The sequence below is a fragment of the Gracilinanus agilis genome, chromosome 4 (assembly GCF_016433145.1).
Source record: "Gracilinanus agilis isolate LMUSP501 chromosome 4, AgileGrace, whole genome shotgun sequence".
In the NCBI taxonomy this organism is placed as follows: Eukaryota; Metazoa; Chordata; class Mammalia; order Didelphimorphia; family Didelphidae; genus Gracilinanus; species Gracilinanus agilis.
Window position 1 is genome coordinate 229,113,516 of NC_058133.1, and position 12,557 is coordinate 229,126,072.

At 39.3% G+C, this 12,557-nt stretch overlaps 1 long non-coding RNA gene across 1 annotated transcript in view; it reads right to left on the reverse strand.

Annotated features, from left to right (window-relative positions):
* Positions 1-12,292, reverse strand: part of LOC123244380 — a 20,446-nt gene extending 8,154 nt beyond the window's left edge. The window contains exon 1 of the long non-coding RNA XR_006506076.1: positions 12,263-12,292. This is a non-coding gene — a long non-coding RNA (uncharacterized LOC123244380). The remainder of the gene's footprint in view (positions 1-12,262) is intronic.
* Between the last annotated feature and the right edge of the window lie 265 nt (positions 12,293-12,557).

Below are 12,557 nucleotides of genomic sequence, written 5' to 3' on the forward strand. Positions count from 1 at the left end.
GAGAGAGAGAGAGAGAGAGAGAGAGAGGGAGGGAGGGAGGGAGGGAGGGAAGGAGGAAGGGAGGGAGGGAGGAAGGAAGAGAAAGGAAGGAGGAAGGAAGGAAGAAGAAAAGGAAGAAAAGAAGGAAAGAAAGGAAAGAAGGAAAGGAAGGAAGAAAGGAATGCAGGGAGGGAGGAAAGAAAGAAAAAAAAGAAAAGAAAGTATATCTTAGGTTGCATTCAGATTCCATTAGTTCTTTCTCAGACGGCAGATAGCATTTTTCATCATGATTCTCTGGGATTGTCTTGGAACATTACATTGCTGAGAACCACTAGGTTATTCATAGTTGTTCATCAAGAAATATTGCTGTCCCTATGCACAGTGTTCTTCTGGTTCTGCTTACTTCACTTTACATCAGTTCATGTGTCTTCCCAGATTTTTCTGAAATCACCATGCTTGTCATTCACATTATAATCATATGCCACGATTTGTTCAGTCATTCCCCAATTGATAGACAACCCCTTAATTTCCAATTCTTTGCTACGACAAAAAAGAATTGGAATAAATATTTTTGTACAAGTAGGTCCTTCAGCCTTTTTAAAAATCTCTTTGAGAGGGCAACTCTGTAGCTTAGTGAATTGAGAGCTGGGCCTGGAAATGGGAGGTCCTAAGTTAAAATCTGGCCTCAGACACTTCCTAGTTGTGTGGCCCTGGGCAAGTCCCTTAGCCCTCATTCCCTATACCTTACCACTCTTCTGCCTTGGCAGAAGGTAAGGGTTTAAAAAATAAAATAACATCTCTTTGAGATACAATCCTAGTAATGGTATTGATGGAACAGAGGGTAGTTTTAGAGTCCTTTGAACATAGTTCCAAATTGCTCCCTAGAATGATTGGATCAGATTATAATTCTACCAACAGTATTAATGTCCCAATTTTCCTACATCCCTCTCCAACATTTGTTCTTTACTCTTTCTGTCATATTAACCAATCTAATTTCCTATCTTTCTTAAATAACTTAGGATGGAATGGCCACTTGCTCCCAAAATCCCTCTTCTTTCTCTTTCATAAATCAGTTTTTCTTGATCAGGTCCAAAATGTCAGTTCCCTTTGTCATTTCCTCTATCTTTCTATATTTAAATTGCACAGCCACTTAGATAGCTTAGTGGATGGATCTCTGGGCCTGGAGTCAGGAAGACCTGAGGTCAAATCCAAGCTCAGACACTTACTAGCTGTGCGACTTTGGGCAAGTCATTCATTCTCTATTTGCCTTAATCCATTGGAGAAGGAAATGGCCAATTACTCCACTATCTCTGCCAAGAAAATTCCATGGGCAGTCTAATTCGTGGATTAATCATACCAAGTCAGATATTACTGAATAACAAGAAGATTGCTCAGCAAATAAAGTGCTGCTAGAGTCAGGAAACTCAGGAATCTGAATCCATCCTCAGACATTTACTAGCCAGGTAATCCTGGACTAAGTCACTTAATCTCTGCCCATTTTAGTATTACTGTTAGTGAAATGAAGATAATAATGACATCTACTTCCCAGGACTGTTGTGAGGATAAAATAAGATATTTGTAAATATGTGTAAACAAAGTGCTATATAAATGCTAGCTCCTATTATTATCATTATTAAATTATTATTGTCATTTATCAGCTGCTGTGCTTTTTTTGGCAGAGCCAGAAGATGTCCAGATAGTTTAAGTTCTTTATAAATATAATATCATGCTTCTATGGCTGGTTTGTGATCTATTTTCCAATTTCCTCATCTCATACATCCTGCCAAGGTGATCTGAAATATATTCCTATAACGATATTACTTTTGTGTTTACCTTGATTGAACCCATAGTGTTTCTCCCCATAAATTTCAGATTTTCTTCATGAATATGTAAATAATATGCAGTACCTCTCTATCTCTCTTAATCTATTTTCTTCTGTTTCAATAAAGTGTATACTTCCAGATGAGACCTATCCAACCGTGTTTCAGTGATGCCTATGAGGTCAACATTTCCTCTTTGCAATAGTACCTCTACTTCTTCCTATTTATTACCTATGCTTGGAACATTTATATATAGACATCTAAGACTTTATATATAATTTCCCATAAATTATTAGCCCTCTTTTCTACATTCTTCTGTGTTGCAGCTGCTACTCTCTATGGCACTAAGTTCATTAGTTCTCTGTGGTCAGTTTTCCCTTTCTCCTTCCTTTTTTCATCTTAAAGCCCTTTTGATTATATTTGCAACTTTTGATTGTATTTCAGGCAAATGTGTATTTATTTTGCACATTATTAGGTACACTTCAGCTTTTGCCAAGAGCCTTCTCATTCCTATATGTTAAATTTTGGTCCCTGTTTCCTTTCTGTGGTGACAGCCACCATCTTTGCACTTCATCTCTTCCTCTGGCCCATGCCATCTATAATATCATACAACCCCAGGACAATATGCCTAGGGTTCTTTAATTGCTCATGAAATCTACTTTCCCTAAAATCCATATGGAGACAGAATTGGATTGCTACTTCTTCCAGAGCAATTGTATCTATGGTTAGGTTGTCCATTGCACTGGCAAAAAATATTCCTAGTTATAAATTTATATTCTGCATTGCATAGTATTCCTGGTTCTCCTCCTACTGCCTTACCTTTCTACATATTCTTTTTCATTATTCTCCTTTTCTGGCTTATCATCCATATAATGGATCTCTCTCTCTCTCTTTCTCTCTCTCTCTCTCTCTCTCTCTCTTTTTTTTTTTTTTTCTCTCTCTCTTCCCCCCCCCCTCTCTGCCTCTGCCTGCTTCTCTTTGTTTCTCTCTGGATTTTCTGAGGTTATATCTAGCACTCAGACTTTATACAGGAGATTTAGTACAGTAATCTTACCTTTGGTTCACATTACCGTTGGGCCACTCACTACATTAAAATCAAGGATTCTGAGCTGGAAAGGACCATCTTGATCATCCAGTGATGAACAAACTGAGGCCTCAAATTTATAAGGAGCTAAATCAATTGTACAAAAAATCAAGCCATTCCCCAATTGATAAATGGGCAAGAGACATAAATAGACAATTTTCAGATAAAGAAAATCAAAACTATCAATAAGCACATGAAAAAAGTGTTCTAAATCTCTTATAAGTAGAGAAATGCAAATTAAAACAACTCTGAAGTACCACCTCACACCTAGCAGATTGGCTAACATGAACAGCAGGGGAGAGTAATGAATGTTGGAAGGGATGTGGCAAAATTGGGACATTAATGCATTGCTCGTGGAGTTGGAAATTGATCCAACCATTCTGGATGGCAATTTGGAACTATGCCCAAAGAGCACTAAAAGATTGCCTGCCCTTTGATCTAGCCATACCACTGCTGGGTTTATATCCCAAAGAGATCATAAGGAAAAAGACTTGTACAAAAAATTTTATAGCCATGCTCTTTGTGGTGGCAAAAAACTAGAAAACAAGGGTAAGACTTTCAATTGGGGAATGGCGGGACAAACTGTGGTATCTGTTGGTGATGGAATACTATTGTGATCAAAGGAATAATGAACTGGGGGAAATGTGAAATGGTATGACCTCCAGAAATTGATGCAGAGTGAAAGGAGCAGAACCAGGAGAACATTGTACACAGAGACGGATACACTATGGTAAAATTGAATGTAATGGATGTTATATTCATATCCTGGGAAATAATGGATGCCACCTTGAAATGACAGGAAGGCAGTTGTAAGACACGGAATGTTTCCAGGTGCTGTGAGCCAGGGCAAAAGTCGGTTGGCCTGACTGTATAAATACCCCTGACAGCCACTTGGAGGGAGTCTTTTTGGGTCTTGAGGTCTCTAGGTCTTTCTAGGTCTCTTTAGGTCTCTAGGTCTCTAGGTGGTGAAGGGAGACAGGGAGGTCTATGAAAAAGAGGGTAGGGAGAATCTGAATATTTCCTGAAGACTGTGAGAGCTAGTGCATCACCAAACACTGGTAGTGAGAAAGCTGAGAGAATAAGATCACCAACACAGCTGCATCAATAACAGTCCCTATTCTCTGGCTTGGCTGTGGCCAGGCTGGGCCAGAGGTGTAGTGGAGAATAAAGCTCCAGCTTCTACTAGATCAATAGCCTCCTGATTGTCAACTAGTTATAGATATTAGGTTGATAGGGTCTCCAATCCCTAATCCTTGTCCTGTTTATCCTTTCCCTGATTATAGATAAAGTGAGTTTAACAAGTACCTTCCTGAGTGGTCTTTATATCAGGACCCTTGGGGAGGGAGTCAATGCAGTCAGATACCAAATGTAATCCAAGGCAGATAAAAGTCCTATATTAATTTATCCAACCCCAGGTTGGACCTGAAAGGGTTACCCATCCATCTAACCTCGAGGGTCCTACCTGGGCAACTGTTAGAGGAAAGGGGAAATTATAACAACTATCAAGGGTGATCAGGGTTGGTGTTCCTCCATCACCTGCAGATAAGGGAGAATACAGATAGAAACACTCACATCACTATATATCTATATCTCCCTAATCCCCTTTTTGTTTATAACATGGACTTCTCTACTAGCAACAATGCAATGATCCAGGACAACTCTGAGGGAATTATGAGAAAGAATGCTATTCATATTCAGAGGAAGAACTGTGGAAGTAGAAACACAGAACAGAAGAAAAACAACTGCCTGATCACATGGGTGGATGGGGATATGATTGGGGATATAGATTCTAAACGATCACCCTAGTGCAAATATCAATGATACGGAAAGTGGTTTTAATCAATGATACATGTAAAACCCAGTGGAATTGTGCGTGGGCTATGGGGGGGGGTAGGAGAAGGGGAGGGATAGAACATGAATCCTATAACCATGGAGAAATGTTATAAATTACTAAATTAAAAAAACAAACAAAACCTAGATGCTATTTAAAAAAAAAAAAACACAACCTGAGGCCTGACATCACCCAGGTGGGAGGGTCTTACTCTTGGCCCTGGGGCTTCACATCCCTCTCATTCTTTCTAAGGCTCTACACTGCCTTCTATCATCTATAATTCCTTTTTTCCCTTTCCCTTTTCTTTTTATTCAGAAATTAATTAAAACCAAATAAAATGTGCATTTCTATACACAAAGCAGACCAGAAAAGAAGTTTGCACATACATATTAATCTGTGCCATCTCCAGCTGGTTACCCTCTCTAAGTATACAAAAAAATCTCAGCATGTTATTTTCACAGTTATCCTACTTATCTATATTTTCTACTCCTGTTTTCTTCTGTACATTTAAAAAGTACTTCAGTGACCTTTTCATACTTTTTTTTATTTTGGTAACTCTATCATTATTCCTCCTTTCAACTTTCCACTAAGTCCCCCAAATTGAAAGAAAGAAAAACAAAACCCTTCTATAAAATAGACATAGTCAAGCAAAACAAATTCTCATATTGACCATATCTGAAAATGTGCCTCATTCTGCACCTTTTGTTTATTACTCCTAGAAGCTGAGCAGCATGTTTTATTAGCAGTCCTCTGAAATCCTGACTGGCCAATATATTGATCTGTGTTCTTAAGTCTTTCTTAATTGTTCTTTATAATTTTCTTAAAAGTTGTTGCATAAATTGTCCTTCTAGTTCTGTTCACTTCATTCTGTTGCCTGTTATATATGTAAAGATTTGTTTCTAAAAAAAGAAAAAAAAACCTCATTACAAACATATGTAGTCAAGCAAAACAAATTTCCATATTAGCAATAACCAATATATGTGTATGTGTATATATATATGGATATGTATATATACACATATGTGTAAATTTGTGTCATTCTGCACTTTTAGTCTTTCACCTCTCCAGGCAAAGAACTGAAACCTGTCTTCACAGGATCATTTGTTGGCCTCAGGGGGAGTGGATCCAAGATCTCTTGCCTTATAGCATTGCCTTTTGCTTAATATCATCAGCAAAGGAGTCAAACCAAGAGCATAGGTTCACAAAGAGAGAAGGCCAAGGTTAACTAAGGACCTTTGGAGGAACCCTTGTTCTTAAGGACCGGGTGCATTGGCCTGTTTCCACAACCTTATTCATCTGACAAAATATAAAACAAAACAAAACAAAAAACCCTTGACCATTTTGGATGGAGATCTTTCTCCTCTGAAGTACTTTTCCTTGCCCTCTTAAACAGAGTATACAGAACAAAATATTTCCTTTTCTTCACAGTAGCATTATTATGAACATTAATTATTTTAGTGTGCCAAAAATACCTCAAAGACTGTTATTTGTACCTCACAATTCTATCTGCCCCTCTCTAGGATAGCCTCCCTTTGTTAGTGTCCCTCTGGTGCCCAGAATTTAATATATGTAATCTTCTAGATGGAGTCTGAATGGTTTTCAGACAGAGAACAAAGAGTTGAATCATATCCCATATCCTATAATTTGAATATTTCTATTAATTCAGTCTAAGATCATACTAGTGTACACACATATATATATCTTTTTTATATGTATATGCCTATGTATGTATGTATGTATATACATATGTTAACTTAGAAAAAACGCGGGACTATTAAATAGTCATAAAACCACTCTTTAATCAAGGGAAAGGGGGAGCAGGGCTACCTGGCCTCTTATGCAGAGCTGTGCCTTGTGCAGAGTCTAAAGGAACACTGCTTCGCTCTGCTCCCTGATCCCCCTGGGAGTGACACCGCGCTAGATGACCACTCCTAGGGACAAAGGAAATTGGGGAACTTATATACCATTTGGGAAGATCTAGGGGCCAGGAGAGATGATTGACATTATACTGACAGGATACAATCAAGCTAGAGAAAGGGATCATAGCTAGAGGCTAGGGTGTAGGGGAAGGGGCTACTTACACAATGGATACTAAAAGATAGTTCCTGCCCAGGTGTGCCTTCCTGGGACAGGGCCTCAGATACAATGGGCAAGACTACCTAGGACAAAAGGGTATTTAGCATTTACCCTAGCAGTCTGCAACTGCTAGCCTGAGATTCCCTTCAGGGTGGATTCCCACGGGAACAGGGAACAAGCACAAGCTTTGGGGGTCTCCAACCTACAAACTATTTCTAAACTTGGGGTTCATCATACCTCACTAAGTTACAAGTTTGGGAACTCTAGATTCCATGTCGACACATACATAGGTATATATATACATATAATCCCAAATATTCAGAAATAACAGTGATAGGAAAAATCTTTATATCTTTATCTATACAATTTGCAAATGAATGAAAAGCATGTGTTAAGAAGTTGCTATGTGTTGGGAGATGTAGGTGGCTCAGTTGATAGAGAACCAGAGGTGAAGACAGTAGGTCCTAGGTTCGAATTTGACCTCAGTCAATTCCCAGCCTGACCCTGAGCAAGTCATTTAACCCCGAATACCTAGCTCTTACCACTCTTCTATCTTGAAACTGTTTTAGAGAAATATAAGTCTGAGTTAGATAGCAGAGCAAACTGGCTGGCAAGAGAACTTAGAATCTTGTCACAGGGACACACACAGAGACTCTGGAGACTGACAGTTGGGATTTGGAGCAACTGTCAGGGTGACCCTGTGTCTTTTGGGGATTCAATACTCTGGAGTTGTTTTCATTGGATGTAGACATTACATCTTCAATCAAGGCCACTGAAGCTGTAGGTTGAGAGGTGGATTTACCTGGTGTGGTGGACACACACAGATTATCTCATCTTCCTGACTTCACCTGTAGATTTTATCTTGCTGTGTATCCTGATTTCCAGTGACCAGTTGTGACATCCTGAGACCAGTCAAGGATATCTGCGTGAGATCCTCTTACCCCTGTCAAGCCATACTGCCTTGCCTTAGGTAGTCTTCTCATAGATTTAGTTTTAGTGTAATCTGTGTCCATCCCTCTATCCCCTGTTGTTTTCACTAGATCTGAATATTACTTTTCCTATTTCCCTTCATCCCAATTTGTTATTAAACTCTGTTACACAGGCCTTCCTTGTTTCTCTTCCTTTCCCAGACAAATCTGGCACCTAACTGACATCAAGAACCCATCTAGGAGTTATTCACCCACAGTTATTCACCCACAAAACAATAAATTTTGTTATTTAACTCTCAGATATTTATTATTATCCTAATAAGACACATACTTAGTATCAACTTTAAGACAGAAGACAAGGGTTAAAAAAAGTTACTATGAGCCAAGCACTGTGCCAAGTTCAGAAGATACAAATATAAAATTGATACAATCCTCATTCTTAAGTTTACATTCTATTAGGGGAAGCCAAATACACATAGGGGAAAGATGGTCAGGCAAGAGTTTTCATCAGAGAAGTGAAACTCAGGATGACTCCCATAGGGGAGTTGAGACAACCTGAAGGGAGGATGGAACAAGATCAATAGAAGCAATAATGTAGAAATAACTCAGAGGAGGGAGCTCAAATAGGGCATCTGAGAAGTCCTCTATGTCTAATTAGATTAGACTAATGAAATTATAATAATTAGAGAGATTATCGAGAAAAAGAAAAGAATTAGATGAAGATACAGCCCATAAGTGAGAAAACAGAATTCAAAATAAATTATAAAGGAACAGAAACAAGGAAGAATTTAAAATGAAAATTTCTTAGAAAAAGGTGCCACACACAAAAACAGTAACAGAATTAGAGAAGAATGATATTTAAGCTAAGAGAATGGGTGTGGGAAAAGAGTGACAATTTCCAGTCACACATTTAAATTGATATGGAAGGGGGGGTTAATAAAAGGTGAATTCAAACAGATAAACATTAGACAGAGAAATGAACAACTTTAGGTAAATCCAAGGAATTTGATACAGAGCAGGTAAATGGAAGTTAGGCCTTCTGTAGAAGCAGAATATGCGAATAGATCAGTGAATGCTGCTGAAGATAGAGGACAGAGTTTATCTAATGATGGTTTTCCTCTTTTCCTTCAGAAAAGAGAGAAGAAATTCTCTACTTTCCTATGTTTTTCCATAGGGCTTGGTTTGGGACCTTAACTTCCCTTTGGTCATACCTCTCTCTCTTCCCTTTCCTCTTTCTCAAGAATGTAAAAATAGGGGAGCAGCAAGGAGATTCAATAGATTGAGAACCAGGCCTAGAGATGGAAGAGTCTGACCTCAGATATTTCCTAACTGTGTAACACTGGGAAAGTCACTTAACTCCCATTGCCCACCCCTTACCCTTTTTCTGCCTTGGAACCATTAAATAATATTGATTCTAAGATATAAGGTAAGGGTTTAAAAAATGTGAAAATAGACTGAAATCACTTCCTTTCACAAAAAGAAATATCAAATAATCCTTTAAAAATTATTCTAGTTCATGATGCAGAATGAAATAAGCAGAACCAGGAGAACATTATACACAGTAACAGCAATACTGTATAATGATCAACTATGAAAACTTGACTACTCTCAGCAATGCAATGATCTGGGACAATCCTGAAAGACTTATGACAGGGAATGCTAGCCACCTCCAGAGAAAGAACTGTTGGAATAGGATAGATGCAGATCAAAGCATAATATTTTTCACATCAGCATATTTATGGTTTGGGAGTTTTGATTATGTATGTATGTATTCTTACAATAATGATCATTATGGAAGTATGTTTTGCATGAAATTAAAAACAAAATTTTAAAAATTATTCTGGTCCAAATCCTCTGGACTAATATGAAAGAGAAGCCTTTTTATCAGCCTTTCTTTAATTATTAATGTCCTATTTTCCTCCCTTCAGATTGGTATGAGAAAGAAATAATTACAGTACTGAGCAGGCTAGGGCTACAGGGTCTTAAATGATCCACCTTGACTGTGACCTTGTGATAATTATGAGACAAAAAGAAAAACATTACTTCAATTAATGGAAGCATCTCTGAGGTTCACCTTTGGACCAACTGGAAAGAAGAATCCTTAAAAGGTGGGATCAAAGGATTGAATAGTTTTAGGAAAATGATTCTCCAAGGATATGCTGAAAGTTAATTGACTATTGTTTGATGCAGAAAATGTTATTTGAACATTGCCCTCAATGCTGTAATTATGGTTTATAATAGTGGAGCTTCATATTTGCTAGAGAATATTTGCCAGAGAAACTATAACTCTAAAATGGCTTGTATATATGAGGGAAATTTCTGGTGTCATAGGGTGGTTCTGTCCCTCTATAGTCCTCTTACACCCCAAACAGAAATGCTTAGATTAGAATAATCTAAATTAGTAAAAATTGGCAGGCTTGTGCCTAAAATGCTGAGTACAGGGTTTTCTTCCACCAAAGGGAGGGATGGAAATTTCCCAAGCTGCCTTTGTTTAAAGCTGCAGGAGATATTAGATAAGCTTGCAATTTTTAGCCCAAGGGCAATGGCCTGGATCCACAGGGATTCTTTCTTCTACTAGTTAAGAATTTTTTTAAATGCAGATTAATACTGGTAATTAATAAAATTTTAATAGCTCAAGCCTCCAATTAGAGAGAAAATGATCTAACAACTTTTTGCTAGGTATGAAAATCCCTGACTTGCAAAATTTCCTATATATCTAAATAGCAGAAATTTCCCCATCTCCAAGACATTCATTCGCAATGTAATTATCTTTATCTATTACATTGTTACCATACAAATAACAAGCGAAGAGAATTAAAAAGAATAAGAAAATCCTTAAGCATAAACAGTGCCTTTTTCCAGAGAGGAATAAAACAGAGGGAGAAATAGGGAGTGAAGAAATTCATCATGTCTCAGTCACATCTTAGGGAAGGCAGAGACAGAGTTCTTTCCAACAGTATTCTTTTGTTAACTTAGAAAAAACGCGGAACTATTAAATAGTCATAAAACCACTCTTTAATCAAGGGAAAGGGGGAACTTCCGACTCTTTTGCAGAGCTGCGCCTTGTGCAGAGTCCTAGAATTGAACACTGCTTCGCTTTGCTTCCAGATCCCCCTGGGAGTGACACCGCGCTAGAAGAGGACTCCAAGGAACAAAGGAAATTGGGGAACTTATATACCATTTGGGAAGATCCAGGGGCTGGGAGAGATGATTGACATTATACTGACAGGATACAATCCAGCTAGAGAAAGCGATCATAGCTACCGGCTAGGGTGTAGGGGAAAGGGACTGCTTACACAATGGATTCTAAAGGAATGGTCCCTGCCCAGGTGCTTCTCCCTGGGAAGGGCCTCAGATACAATGGGCAAGACTACCCAAGACAAAAGGGCATTTAGCATTTACCCTAGGGTCCATTATTCAGTCTGCAACTGCTAGCCTGAGATTCCCTTCAGGGTGGATTCTCATGGGAACAGGGAACAAGCTCAAGCTTTGGGGGTCTCCAGCATACAAACCATTTCTAAACTTGGGGTTCATTATACCTCACTAAGCTACAAGTTTGGGGTCTCTAGATTCCATGTCAACACTTTCATAAGCAGAGCAGTAGGTGTGTAAGGATACAGCTGTTTATGCTAATGGCCAGTTATCAGATGTAGCGTCTTCTGTTTGCTATTCTGGCTCCTCTGCTCTGGCAGCTATATCTTTCCTCCATCCTTTAGATGCAGAAAGATTTTCCCCACTTTCAGTGCTCCTGGACCCTCCTCCTCTAGCACCGATTTTATTCTAGTTCATCCTCTTTCCAGGCCGAGGAAAATCTATAATTCCCAGAATCCCATTCACCTATTGATCCAACATGGCACTATATCCGAATTAAAGTCATGTAAGCAAAATGAATCCTAGGGGCAAAGTGCTTCTTGAAAAGTGGATAAAATGCATTTTAAAAGAAAGAAATGGAAGAAAACCAACTAGTGTAATGCAGGATTGATGCAAGATCTCTTATTTGCAAAATCACCCTAGGCAATCTTGGCAGTTAGGGGAATGGAACTTTGACCCAGCAAGTTCTGTCTCAAGACCTGTCTGTTAGAGCTGGGACTATAAATACCCTTGGAGAACCAACCTGGGGGTTCTTATTTCCTTGACCTCACCCAGACATCCAGCTACCCCCTGGACTTCCCCTTGGGACCCCGGGAGAGGAAGGGAGGTTGGGTTGTGGAATGTGGGCAGGAATTAATTAAGTTAGCCTAGCCAGGGACACCCCTAAACCAAATCATTACCCTCTTTTGTCAAGCTGGCAGACCACTCTACATCAGGGCAGTGGGATTTATCCCTGGCTGAGGGGCTGGTTCCCTCAACCTGATCCTACCTTCTGAGGCCCAATGCTAGCACTGGCCATTCACCCATAGCAACAGCTTCTCCAGACCCTAACCCTCTTCCCTCAGTTTACCCTTGTGTTTTAAATAAACCCCTTGCCTGATTCTGAGAGTTTCCATAGTTCATTTATAACATCAACCAGGGCTAAGGGGCTGAGGAGAAGGAGGATAGTTACCATTTGTCTCCAGAGGGGGTTAGACCAGGCATCCATTTTATTCAGGAAGTGAGACAGCTTCACTTCCTGTTGGTCTCCGGTTTCTCACCAGCAGGGAGGGGCTCCTCACTCCTCACCTTAAAGGAGCCTACAGACAGCAAGGAGACTGACTGAACATCTCTGCTCAGGCCCACACATCCCTGGCTGTCTCAAATCAACAAATACTGTAGTTGTAGGCTCCCTAGTCTAGGGGACTTACTGGTACCACCAGCTCCCCTATTATCAGCCTGATTACCCCCTTATTACACTAGCAATA